Source organism: Bidens hawaiensis, unplaced genomic scaffold (genome assembly GCF_021521415.1).
Source record: "Bidens hawaiensis isolate Kalapana, Puna unplaced genomic scaffold, B.hawaiensis_p1.1 tig00030817_1, whole genome shotgun sequence".
Taxonomy (NCBI): domain Eukaryota; kingdom Viridiplantae; phylum Streptophyta; class Magnoliopsida; order Asterales; family Asteraceae; genus Bidens; species Bidens hawaiensis.
Window position 1 is genome coordinate 20,433 of NW_027495160.1, and position 14,649 is coordinate 35,081.

Here is a 14,649-nt window from a genome sequence, read left to right on the forward strand (position 1 = left end):
GGCGTGCTTGACCATACCGAGCGGAAGCTTAAGGGCGTCGAAGAGGCTGCCGCAAAGGAAGTTCTACTTGCCAACCTTAACAAAAGCGAAGCCGAACGCGCCTGCACCCAAGCTCAAGCCGCCCTTAAAGAAGCTCTGGTTGCCAAGGAATGGCTTCTTCGAGAAGCGTTGTCTCAGGTATGTCTATCTTCATGTCTTCACGCTTTTCTTTGTAGATAGGGTGCTGACACTTGTATATTTTCTTATGTAGGTTGTGCATCGGGTCTTCTCAGAGACATCCTACGACGATGCAATGAGCGCAGCCCTCAACGCTTCTCACGAGGATGGGGAACGGGTCGGCTTCCTGCTTGGTCTAGGGTTTGTTGAGAAAGGCGTCCCGCCATCCAACCTCCCTTTGTACAATGTAGATACCGAAGCCATATATGACCAAGCAGTAAATCAATACGCCGCCTTTCCGCATCCGGTGGTGGAGAAGGTGAATGAAATTGCTGCTGCTGATGACGGGCTACCTATCCTTAAGGCTTACCTTGAACAGCCACGCTCTACTGACGGCGCTGGTCCAAGTGGAAGTGGCCCTGAAGCCTGATCCTGAAGATCCCTTCCCGCTACTAGGATAGATTTAGTTTGTATAGATTTACTTTCTTGTAGGCGGGTAGTTACCCGGCCATTCTTGTAACGAATATTTATGAAATGTAAATCTTTGCGCGGCTAAGACCGCTTGATTCATTGGATTCCTTGCTTTATAAACGTTATATGACTTACATACTTAAGTTTAAATTAGCAATTTTCCAAGTGTTTAGAATAAGTTAACCTTTGAACGTGGTAGATAGGTGTGAAGTTTTGCTTCCTCTTCCGTGATTGTGCGGGTAGGACCGTCACTTGCACGTAGTAGGATGGCTAAACTTTACCATCTGACCTGCGTGTAGGTTTACCTTATTTGAGGATAAGTTAACCTTTGAACGTGGTAGATAATAGGTGTGAAGTTTTGCTTCCTCTTTCGTGATTGTGCGGGTATGACCGTCACTTGCACTTAGTAGGATGGCTAAACTTTACCCATATCTGACCTGCGTGTAGGTTTTCCTCATCTTTTCTTTTTTTTTTTTTTTTTTTTTTTTTTTAGGATAACCTTTGAACGTGGTAGATGATAGGTTGAAGTTTTGCTTGCTTGTTCGTGATTGTGCGGGTAAGACCGTCACTTGCACTTACAAGGATGGCTAAACTTTACTTACATCATACCTGCGTGTAGGTTTCCCTTATTAACGTTGTGTTTACGCGGGTTTTTTCCGCCTTCCACACGTAACGACTTCTTCCCGTTTATGCGGTGAATACCGGTATCAGTGGGAAGTTCATAAGTATAAAGGTAAACACATTATGAAAGGAGAATCATTTCCATTAGAAGTGGCTCTAGGCCTTTTCTTTACAAGTTTTGGAATTGATCTACATATAACATTTGCGTAATTGAGCTCCATTCCATGTTCTTGGGATGGGAGTGCCATCGAGCCTTTCGAGCCGGTATGCGCCCTTTCCCAGGACTTCTTTGATAATGTATGGCCCTTCCCAAACCGGGGCCAGCTTTCCCGGGCGCTCTTGGTTTGAAGCCTCGTTGTTACGCAGTATGTAGTCTCCTATCTTGAAGTTGCAGAGTTTTACCCGCGTGTTGTAGTACTTTTGCATTTGTCGTTTGTAGTTCTCTTCACGCACTGCGGCTAAGTCTCTGCGTTCCTCGGTTAGCATAAGATCCAACCGTCTTTCCGCATCATTGTCTTCTGGCTGGATCAAGACCCTTGGCGAGGGTAGACCAATTTCGACCGAGACCATGGCTTCAGTGCCATAAGTGAGGCTGAACGGGGTTTCTCCCGTACTAGCCTTCTTTAGCGTTCTGTTTGCCCAAAGGACGTGCGGAAGCTCGTCCACCCAGCCGGATCTGTGTTCCGATAGCCTCTTCTTGATGCCTTCGACGATGCTCTTATTTGCTCTTTCCACATCACCATTACCTTGCGGGTGTGCCACTGAGGTAAAGGTGTGGGTGATTTGAAGTTCTTTTAGCCACTGTTGTAGCTTCTTGTCAGCAAAGTTGGTGCCGTTATCGCTCACCAAATTCTGTGGAAGTCCAAAACGACAAATAATAAATTCCCAAATAAATTTTTTGATATGTTTCGCGGTTGTTTGGGCTAAAGGTTTTGCTTCTATCCACTTGGTGAAGTAGTCGATGGCTACCACTAGGAACTGAACATTTCCTGCTGCTGTAGGAAATGGGCCTGTCACATCGATGGCCCACTTCTGAAATGGCCATGAAGAAGTGACTGGAACAAGTTCATTCTTCGGGCGGTGCGTGTTGGGTGCGTAAAGCTGGCAAGACCTGCATTTTCTGATGTATGCCAGTGCATCCGTATGCATCCCCGGCCAAAAGTATCCCGCGTTGTTTAGCTTGGCTACAACAGCGCGAGGACCTGCGTGTACTCCACAGATGCCTTCGTGTACTTCCCTTAGGAGGTAGTCAGCATCTTGGTTGTCCACGCATCTCAAGAGTGGGCCAAGAAAGTTACGTCTGTAAAGGATGTCGTTGACGAGCTGATAATTCAGTGCTTTACAGCGTAGTTTTCTTGCCTGTGTTTTTGACTCTGGTAGTGTTCCTGCTGCAAGGTAATTTATTATTGGTGTCATCCACGTTTCTGTACCGGTTTGGATGACACAAATTTCCTTGTGCGGGACTGATGGTGCTTCGAGGAGTTCAATGCGGATGTCCTTTCCCAAGTGGGTGAAGGCTAGTGATGCAAGCTTGCTTAACGCATCCGCAGATTTGTTTTCGCTGCGCTTGACGTGTATGACTTTACAATCACTAAAATCACGCATAAGGATTTTTGCCTGGGCGAGGTACAGGGCCATTGTGTCATTCACAGCCGTGTACGTCCCATTTATTTGGTTGGCCACCAGCATGGAATCCACGTGGGCTTCCAAGTTTTTCACTCCCATCTTACGCGCAATTCTCAAACCGGCCAAGAATGCTTCATATTCGGCTTCGTAATTCGTACTTGGAAAATCCAACCGAATAGCGTAAGTATATTCTTGGCCTGCTGGGTTGGTTAATTTTAACCCTGCGCCTGAACCCTCGTTACTGGCTGCTCCATCAGTGTAGAGTCGCCAGACATCATTGATGTCCTGTGCTGGGGAGGGTTGAGCCTCCTCCTGGCACTCTTTCTCCCGCGAAGCGGGGACTTCTGCAATAAAATCGGCCAGGACCTGGCCCTTTATGGCTGGTCTTGGCTTGTACTTAATTGCATATTCTCCCAATTCAATTGCCCATTTGGCTAGACGTCCCGATAATTCGGGTTTGCCTAGAACGTTTGAGAGTTTGAAGTTGGTGAGAATGGTGATTGGGTGGCCCTGGAAATATCGTCTTAACCTGCGTGAAGCGTGTATGAGTGCTAAGACCAATTTTTCGAGGGTAGAGTACCGGGTTTCTACGTCTGTTAGTACACGGCTAACATAATAGATTGGCATCTGGATGCCTTTTCGTTCTATTAGCAGGACTGCCCCGGTTGCTCTATCTGTTGCGGAAAGGTATAGGATTAACTCTTCTCACGCTTGTGGTGCTGTAAGTGTTGGGAGTTCGATCAGGCGTGACCGAATCTCCTGAAAAGCTGCTTCCGCTTCTGGTGTCCAGCGGAAGTGCGTTTTCTTTAAGCAGTTTCTCAATGTTGACACGAAAGGAAACGACTTATCCGCATGGTTTGCCAAAAAGCGATTAAGTGCGACTAGTCGTCCATTCAGTGTCTGAGCCTGTTTGATGGTGGTAGGTGATTCCATTTTAATAATGGCTTCGACCTTTTCAGGGTTCGCTCTGAAGCCATCTTTAGTAACAATGACTCCCAAGAACTTCCCTTCTTCCATCCCAAATGAACACTTGCTCGGGTTGAGCTTCATGTTTATCTTTCTGAGCGTGTTGAAAGTTTCTTCAATGTCTTTCAACATCGCTTCTGGCTCGGGGCTTTTGATGACCAAATCATCCATATAGACTTCCAAGTTTCTCCCGATTTGGGCATGAAACTCTTTGTCCATCAGTCGTTGGTACGTGGACCCTGCATTCTTAAGTCCGAATGGCATCATTTTATAACAAAATGTACCATCGGGCGTCCGAAATGCGGTTTTGTCCTGATCATCTACGGCCATGTGGATTTGATGGTACCCCTTATACGCATCCAAGAAGCATTTAAGGCGAAATGGTACCAACGAATCCACCTTAAGATCAATTTCTGGTAACGGATAACAATCTTTGGGGCATGCTTTGTTCAAATCTTTGAAATCTATGCACATGCGCCATTGTTTGTCATTCTTCGGTACCATTACGGGATTTGCAACCCATGTTTGATATCTGCTAACGCGTACGATGCCTGCGTCAAGGAGTTCCTTGACTTGGGTTCTACACGCGTTAGTTTGTTCAGGCCCCATTACTCTGCGCTTTTGTACGACTGGCGTAACAGCCGGATCGCACTTGAGCTTATGCTCCGCCTTACTTCGGGGTACACCAGTCATGTCAGCTGGTGCCCACGCAAAGATGTCAGCGTTTTTCTGCAGTAAGCGTTTGAGTAGGGTGCGGGTGGGATCAACGATTGTTGGTCCAATGGTAACGGCCTGGTCGGGGTATTTGCCATTGAAGGCCCATTTTTCCGGTTCGGTGATGGTTGGTTTAGCCTTTTTCGGTTTGGGTTTAGATGAGACAGATGCGATGCATACCTGGGGAATGCCAGTGATCATCGCTACACCCTCAGCTGTTGGCCATCCCATCATGCCGTGGACTGAAGATACCATGGCGTTGAATCTTGCCATCCCGTCTCTTCCGAATAGGATGTCGTACGTGTGGTGTGGCTTTTTCATCACGACAAAATCCACGTCTTCTGTGCGTGAATGATTCCCATCAGTAAGAGTAACGGGGAAAGATAGGATACCCAGGGGGGTTTCTGTACTGCCGTTAAACCCTTCCATTGAAGCGTAGACCGTTTCCAAGCGTTCTTTGTCTTCATCATCCAGCTTATCAAAGAACTGCCTGTACATCACTGTCGACGAAGCGCCGTTGTCAACAAGAGTGCGGGAAGTGATGTAATGCCCCAGCTGGCTTCTGATGACGATGGGGCCTTCTTTGCTGGGGCCTCCTGGCACTCGCGGGAAGCGCACCTCAGCTTCCTTCCACGCGCATGGTTCTGTCACTCGTCTTTTTCTTCCTCTGACCTTGCCATGAACCATGTTGATGCTGATGTCGACGGGCTTTCGTCCGTTACCTCTGTACCGGTTGTCATTCCTTCCTCCCTTCCTGATTGATGCCACGAGATGTGCAAGTCTTCCATCCTTGACAAATGTCTCAATAATATCCTTCAAGGATGTGCACTCTTCAGTACCATGACCCTTTGTCCCGTGGAAATCACAGGATTTGCTTTGATCCGCATTAGGTTTCTGCCGGATCAATGGGGCTTTTGGCCATGGCAATTTTTCCGTGGCAAATATCTCCGTGACGCTCTTCGTGAGTGGCGTCCACCGGTGTTTTCGGTTTGAAGGGTGTGTGTTGTCCCTTCCGCCAACAAGAGGGCGAGAGCTGGACGAGGTGTCAAAGTTTACCCTTGACTGCCAAATACCTAGCCTCCTCTTTTTGTTCTGCCGGGCGATCCGGACATTGTTTTCTCTTGTCCTCTGCGTGTAGAGGTGTGTACTCTGGGGAAGATCCCTTCCCAGTTGCTTTTCCGTCTCGGCAAAGCGCTTTGCCGCCGTCATGATGGCATCCCATGTTGATGGCATGCCATCCTTACCCGTCAATGTGCGGATAAGTTCTGGGTATTCGGCGCCTTGGATGAAGGCGGCGCGAACCAGATCCTCACTTATGTTGCCGAGACTTAGCTTTTTGGAGTTGAAGCGAGTGATGAAGTCTAGTAAAGATTCATCCTCCTCTCTCACGCAGTTGAGGATCGTCCACTGCTCTTCAGTGTACTTCCTCTGTTGGCTGAAGTGCTGGCTGAACTTGTTCTGAAAGTCCGCCCAGTCATATATGTGGTGGATCGGTAAACGATCGAACCATGCCCTGGCCGCTCCGACCAGAGTCATCTGGAACATGTAGCACCACGTGGGTTCCGTCCAGTTGCTGACGGTAGCCCCCGCAATGAACCTGTTCAAATGGTCGTCTGGGTCGGATAGACCATCATAAGTGCCAATGTTGGACATTTGTTTGGCACTTCTCGGGCGATTGCTTCCGCAATGTCCCTTGCGAATTTTGACTTTCCTGCATTTGTAGCAGTTGGTCTAAAGGTTTTGGAGAAGTCACGCGGGTTTCTCTCCGCGATTGGTTTAAAAGCTTCCCCAAAATTCCTTTTTGGTTGGACGTCCGTTTCCTTACGCTTCCCTTTCGCCTTATGGCGAGGGTTTGCGTCGGTATCGGACTCCAACTCATCGTCTGAGTACTCGCAGTCACTGCTCATATTGAGGTGTTGGCGAGTACTGGCGAATTCGTCAGCCTGTTTAACTGAACGCAGGCGTTCATCCAATTCGGCTTGGAATTCTCTTTGCCGTGCTTCGGCCCACGCCTTCACTTGATCTAGTGTTTGGCGAGGGACCTTCGTTCGTTTTTCCAGCTGGGTATCGGTGAACCCCAGTGGAATATTTACTGCACTTGCCCCGGCTTGGGTAGTCGGGGTAGTGTTCGTAAGGATTGTATAACCGCCGGTGTTCCCCCCAGTTGCTGGGGTTGTTACCGGGGTTTCTTGGTCGGGTACTGGCCTTTGGACCGGAGTAACGTTAACCATTTCTTCAGAAATTGTGAAAAAACTAAAATAGTTCTAGCTTTTATGCACGGATGGCGCCAATGAAGAAACACTAAGTGAACCCTGGACAGATTATAGATAATCTGGGGGTTAAGTAATGTTTCCCACGAGAATGAGGTCCAACAGAGATGGTTGTTCTTCAAGGGACCTGCAAAACAAACACCGTAAGCTCGTCACTGAGAAGGGGGGGGGGGGTTCCTCCTTGTGACCACCCTCCGGCGTGAGAATCAGACTAGATTGCTCTGAATATAAGTGTATATTAAGAGATTGCTAGATAACTGGATAGCAGATGATCTTACCATTCCAAGATGTTGGAGTATTTATAGCCGAAGGTAGGTTTCCTAGAAGGTACAGCCGGCTGAATAGTATTCCTGTTCTACCAACAGTGGATTATGCACAGGCCATACTGGTTGGTGGATAGGTTACGACCAACAGTAACAAAGTCGGCTGCACTATTCCACCAACTGTAGATTATGCACGTCCCACCTACTGTGGATTATACGCAGGCCATGCTGGTTAGTGAATAGGTTACGGCCAACAGTAACACTATTCTACCAACTGTAGGCTACGCACGCCCCTCAGTAAGAGTTGGTGAGTAGGCAGCGGCTAATAGTGACAAACAGTACTAGAGGGTGCTCCTCCTCGTACTGTTGTCGGTGAGCTGTCACCCTGTGATTGGCTTATGGGTTGTTCTGGTCAGATCGTCTCTCCTATCCATACCTTGGTAGGTATAGTACAAAAGATCTTTCAGAATCATACGGACTGGCTCATTTTGGCGGGATTGTTCCCGCCTTGCTCATTCATTCATGTGACTACTGAAGTAGCTATTGCCTTGTGCGTGTAGCCCTGCTGTCTGCGGGTAGCCTTCCCTGATGGCTTGTATCCGCAACTGCGGGAACAGGCGGGGTACTTCACCATTGGGAGGCTTTCCCTGCGTGTACAGCTTGCGTACTGCGCGTAAGATTCTATGAGCATGGTGGGTCATGCGGGAGCAGATGGCCTTTGCGCAGACGTCCCTATTCAAGGTGAGTCTTGCGGGACCAACTGGTCTCTGCTGGGACCTACCTCTTCACCAACATTTTAAATAAACTATGTCCTTCTTTTGACTAATTAATTAGTTTTGTAAACCACATTACCACATTGTCATGGACTCATGTCTTGACTCTTGAGTGTGTTAGGTGTACGGAATGGTTGTGTAAGTACTCACTTCCTTCAAATGAGACACTTTTTTAAATAAATTGGTTGTTAAATAACAAGGGTTTTATAAAACTAACCCATTATCAACCGAACATTCTATAAACTCGTCTTAAGCATCGTGTAGTAACATCAAGTGCGCTATAGTTAAAAGGTTGCGTAAGTTGGTGAATATATTTATGATGTTTCCACTAAACTTTGACATGCTACCATGCATCTTTATCCACCAAACACTCGATGGGATTATATTTACTCATTTAATCATCTTCATGTCTACTTGGGTGCAGTTTAAGTCGATCGTATGGGTGTAAACACGTCTAGCCAATCATGAGCTACTTGTATCCAGCTCGCTAAAAACTCAATTCGAGCATATCTTAAGTAAACCAGAGCTTGATGAGTTTCGAAGCTTGTTTAATATACAAGCCAAAGCTTGAGCCCGAGCTTGACTAAGTTAGCAATCCTAAAGAGAGTATTGGATAATTTTTATTTAACATAAAATATATATTACAAAATCATATATATATAATTATGGAATTTTTTTAGGATAACCTTGAATATTTCTTCTAGATTCGTCACTTCATATGGCAGAACAAGTAGGCTTGAATAAAGGTGCGCAAATCGGTTAACTGGTTAATATGCTAACCGTTTTTTTTTTTTTTTTTTGCAGGAATTAACCGGTTAGACCGATTTTTCGGGTAGGGTAGTAACCGGTTTTGACTGGTTAGAGAAACGATTTGACCAGTTAGACTGGACCGGTTAATAACCGGAAAAAACCCGATTTTTAATAAGATAATCATAAAAAAAATCGGTTAACCGGTTAATAACCGGTCTTGAAATCAATAATATAAACCGGTTACTAACTGGCGGTTAGGATCAGTAAGTAACCGGTTAGGATTAGACCGGTTACGAAATCAAGTACAAACCGGTTAAAAACTGGTACCGGTTTCTGTGTGCACCTCTAGGCTTGAAATCGTCCTAAAGTTACCAAATGGTCAGTTTTATCTAAAACCCAATTGGCCCAATATTCAAAGATAAATATTTAGTCCATCTAAACCAATTGGGATGATGAAAGTATTAAAATGGGCTCATATGTTTACAAGCCCAAGCCCAAACACTAAAATAAAATAAGTTGAAACTTAAAACGTGTCATCAAAGATGATAAACTATAAAACTAAAAATAATATAAAAAATTATAATCGTTATTCACAATAATAATAATACTATGGACTTGGTCGGTAGTCCATACCCAGATTGGGTGGGTCCACTCCGTATCCGTGATATACTCGGCCCCATTTTCAAACCCAATATTCCCATTGTTGAAGATTTCTGTGGGCCCATATCCACTTACCTTTGTTATAAATTTTTATTTCTTTTCATAAATAGTACTCACAATATTATTTTATAGGAAACCTTACAACTCCATTCTCTTTTTCAATTTATTAGTATATACAAAGATTTCTATTTCAACAGAGAAATGCTTGAGAATCATAAAAAGTCCTATGTATACTTTGACTGATATATATTTTTTAATTTACTAATGTTTATATTTAAAATTCAAGATCATATAAAATATATAATACGTAACATTAGGATGTAAAACAAAATCAGGGTCCTATCACCTATGGATACATGAGTGATTTTCTTAATTTATTTATGTATATATTAAAATTCGAATCATAAAAATATAATACATCGCGATAGGGTGAAACTTGTATGTGATGATCGAACCACCACCGCCACCGTTGTCAACACAACTTTCTTGTTGCCCCTGCCTTTCGCACCCAACGACCCCCTCATTGTCACCACCATCCTCGTTGTCTCGAGATCATATTCGTCACTGGTCATCGTAAAAATATACACCGGATAAACTTATTTCAGTAACTTTTCTTTCAAAAGAAACCCATACAACAAATCCCATTTTAGTCATAACCCAAACTCCATCTATAGTTTTTAATATTTTTTCTGTTTTTCCCAAACTCATTTTACTTAGAAACTTTGTCTATTACTCAACACAATCATTTCACCAAGTCACATACTCTACTTATTTATGTATAACAGATTTTAAGATAAAAACAACAAAAAGAAAAACAGTTACTCTTTTTTAGAACGATGACATTCATTTTTTTCCAGGCAGCCACACTCTTCAATATGAAGATCCCTGTTGCCCAAATTTGGCTAGACTACGTTGTCTTAACCGAGTTTACGCTGACTTCAGAATTTGGCTTGGCCATTCCCCCGGAAAATCATACAGTTGGCTGCCATTTGACAGTCGTTGTGCCACATACACAAGAGCAGAACTCTCTGGCGTAACATACAGTGGGACAAAAACCCGATTCGACTCGGGATCTCAACTAACAACCCCACAAGGCCTAGTTCAAATTCTTTAGTGTCATAATCCACCAAATAGAAATCGAACGTGGGTCTCTACTGGAACCCAAGCCTCCCACCAGTATCTAATAAGTATGGATATATTGAAAAATGATTACTTAACACATATATTTTAATATTACATTATTTTAAGAAAAGAAAATTAATAGAAAAAAGAGAAAATAAAGACTAAAAATAAGGATAGGATGCATGAATATAATACACAAAAACAAAAGCTAGTTTCGAAATACAATCTGAAGCCTATAAAGCCTCCCACACAAAATCACTCTTTCTACTTTCAGCCTCCATTCTTCATCTCAATTCCATTCCTCTAAATCCCATAATTCATTTCCATTCCTTCATTCTTCATTTCATTGCAAACCACTAGACAAATTTAAATAAAAAATATTATGGCACCGGAAGATGGCGCCACTTCCGCCCCGAGAACCTCTGCCAGCGTCAGCACTGGCAGTGGTTCTCGGACAAATAGCCAGGTTTTGAAAAAAGGGCCGTGGACGGCCGCGGAGGACGCAATATTAATGGAATATGTTAAGAAACGCGGCGAAGGGAATTGGAACGCGGTTCAACGAAATTCGGGCTTGATGAGATGCGGAAAAAGTTGTAGGTTACGATGGGCGAATCATTTAAGGCCGAATTTGAAAAAAGGCGCATTTACGCCTGAGGAAGAGCGGCAGATTATCGAGCTTCATTCGAAATTCGGCAATAAATGGGCTCGTATGGCTCTTCATGTACGTTGTTCGATCGATTAGTTGCAAATTTTTTCGTTGGTGCGCATGGCTCGGTTTGAGTCGGTTTTGGGCTAAAACCAAACCAAACCAAAAACCGAAATTTTGGGAAAAAAAAACAGCCAAAATAATGAAAATCTATAAATTTGGTACGTTTCGGTTTTTATTAAACATAAAACCAAACCGTCGTTATTGTTTCAGTTTCATGCGCACCTCAAATTAATTTCGATATTCTTATAATATATTTTTTTTCATGTTCAGCTTCAAGGAAGAACTGATAACGAAATAAAGAATTACTGGAACACACGATTAAAACGTCGATTACGAGCGGGTTTACCGATTTACCCGGTCGATTTCCAGCACCACCACCACCGTCGCCACCACGAACAATCGTTACACAACCAATCAACGCCGTTTTCGTCGTTTAAAATTGGTTTTTCCAGAGGCCGGAGGAAAATCCCTAGATGACGGAATCGATGAAAAGAACGCGATGGAAGATGATTTCTCGAGCTGGCTCGACTTCCCAACGGGTTGGTACGGTGGAAATGAAGACCCATCAAATGAGAAGCCCGTTGATGACCGGAACAAAAACATGGTGGGAGTAGACCACCAAGTCGAAATCCCATGCTCTCCGGTTACAACCACGGACACAGACCATGACCATGACTGGACCATGGGGTCCTGCTGCTGGAACAACATGCCCGGTTTTAGCTAGATGGTTAGGTTGATGTAACTAGGTGACATTGATGGTTAGATCTCCTAACATGTTAAAAGGAGTGATTTGTACACAATCAATATTGATTTTGTACATTATAAACATTTTTCTTTTTGTTAATTTTTACCTTCATATAATATCTTTAAAGATATGAGGTTAAAGTTGCAATTAGTAAAAAGTTTGTGTGTGGAAATCAAATTTAATTATGTTGTTATAGGTCAGAATATCACATGAAGCCAATCTTTTGTTTGATTGGAGTTTGTGTCTTAGAATATTTTTTTTTATCAATACTAGGAATGTGAAACAATGTTGCTGATTAATTTGATTTTTGAATTTTACTTAAGATGTGTTTTTTTTTATTTCTAAAAAACGACAACTCTAATACTTTCAAATTCAAGGTCTACTTCTAAATTACGCATTTTTTTACAATCACGGAATTTGGAACTTCACCATTTAAAAGAGTCTTATGCAACGCGTGTACCCGTAGGGCAAAACACTATGATTTCTTTCTTGTTTTTCCTATAAGTAGATTATGAACTAAATAGCTAATTAATATGTTGATATAGGGTAAAGAGGAAAGTGGTAAGTAATGAAATCTACATATTCTAATAAAGTAAAATAAATGTGACATGTGTCTGGTTAATCCTTACAATTTTACATCTTCAATGAAACATCTTATTAATTGGTTTCATTATCAAAAGCTATTAAAAACCTACATTGAAACCTCTTAGAAATGTTTTTAAAAAACCTAATAGTGCACATTTTAAAATATAATTGGTAAATGAAACAATGTCGTTTTAATGATTTTGGTGATAGAAGTGAAATAAAATTGGCTTTTAAATTATAGTCGTAATTATACTGCATCGTTTTACTCTGATATTTCAAAATCAATAATTTCTAAACTAATAGGTCAACACTTTGACCTTAAAATTTACCGTGTTTTGTCATTCTCTATCTATTAAAAAATCTTTAAAATATTGTATTTTATGAAAGGTAAGCACGTTTTCTTTAATGTTTATTTATTTATTATCCTCTTATTTATCCGAAATCTCGTAATTTTCTAAATTTGGAGGGATTTATTTCTTTGTATTTATTTATGTATTTATTTGTTTATTTAATGGATATAAAAATTTATAAAGCAAACAAAACACTAGTAACTTTGAATCCTAAGTATCAAGACGTATGTACCTATTATTAGCATGCTTACTTGCAAGTGTTATAATAATGCCATACCTTTCGCGCTCATCTCCACCTCCTACACACCGATAAAGCAAGCAAGTTGATAAAAGACATACAGATATAAGTTGCAACTATTAACGTGTACACAACTTTGCTTTTTTTATGGCATGTTTGTCGTTTTTTTGCACTTATGAACTTTTCAAATATTCTGACGGTAGATAGCTCTTTGTATGTTACTTACCGCATAAATTAGCATAAACATCACATGCTAGATTTGATAAATAAATAAAAGCTTACAAATTTTTTATATCTTGAAAAACGAATGTGTAAAATTTAACCTTGATTATTAATTCCCATTTTTTTTGGGTAGATATAAGCAATTTTGGCTTATTTGTGTGTAGAAATTAGTTAGACGGCACTTGACTATATAAGTGAGTGATTGGCTTATAATTATATTTACAAATGCTTTTGTTTTTTGTTTTTTTTCCCTTTATAATGCCCCATTACGTATGATCTAATTAACCAAACTATGTATAAGAAAAAGCTATTAAATATGATTTGTGTAAACTAAAATCCGAAACATGAATTATAGGTTCAATTTTAACATACAATTGAACCAAACTTAAATAGGGTCACCCCTAACAATAAGTATATGTTTAACCAAAAAAAAAATTTATAAGCGGATGTAAGTTAAAAGGCTAACCAATCATCAAAACATTACATCAAAGGGACGAGGGTTCTTTAACCACTCAACTAATGATAAATTTATTAACCTATTTCAAGTTTCCAACTATCTATATACATAAAAAGAAAAATGAAAAATCGAATTAAAAATACAACCCGTCTTAAAAATCGCTTTATTACGAGTCTTCAAAATCACTCACTATTACAAGCAACTATAATTCTCATACTTTGACAACTGTTGGTGCATAATGTCAGTAGTTCAGTGTCTATTGTCTGTAATTGCGTTTGTAATATTTTATGTTTTGTATAAGCGAAGTTGCTAACAAGTTCGCTGATATGGGCGAACTTGTTAGACAAACGAAGTTAGTGACAACTTCGCCTGAACATGCCAGGCGAAGTTGTCGTGATTATATAAGCCATCTGTTACGGCTTATTAATCACTTTAATTCAGTTTTACAGTTTTCGTGTATTTGAGTCAGAGAGAGTCTGTAATCAAGTGATCTTCGTATCACGTGTTTAAGGTTGGTATACAACGTGTTTGATTATCGTGTGTTAATCGTATTGTTTTCTATACTCGTAACGTCTTACGTAGGGATTCCGCACCTGCGTAGTACGTGATATCTCGTGTAGATCTGGCTGGGAACCTACAATTGGTATCAGAGCTCTTGCTCGATTGTGTGGTTCGGGATTATCACGCGGGTATAGAAATCGTTCCGTTCGACTATTCGCGGGACGAGTTTTCTGAGTTTTAGTGTTATACTCTCCTCCTACAAGCTTAAACAACCCATAACACCTTCACAAACCTCGAAAAACCCAGAAATCTAATCTGTAGAAGCTTCGTGTTCATCAGGCGAAGTTGCCGTCACTGTTACTAGGGTTACGGCGAAGATATAAGGTTAAGCGAAGTTATCCACAACTTCGCCTACCTCTTCAAGTTCGCTTACCTCAAGCGAAGTTACCC

At 41.8% G+C, this 14,649-nt stretch overlaps 1 pseudogene; it reads left to right on the forward strand.

Annotated features, from left to right (window-relative positions):
* The first annotated feature begins 10,739 nt into the window (after positions 1-10,739).
* On the forward strand, positions 10,740-12,057 carry LOC143581170 (myb-related protein 315-like; annotated as a pseudogene).
* The last annotated feature ends 2,592 nt before the right edge of the window (positions 12,058-14,649 follow it).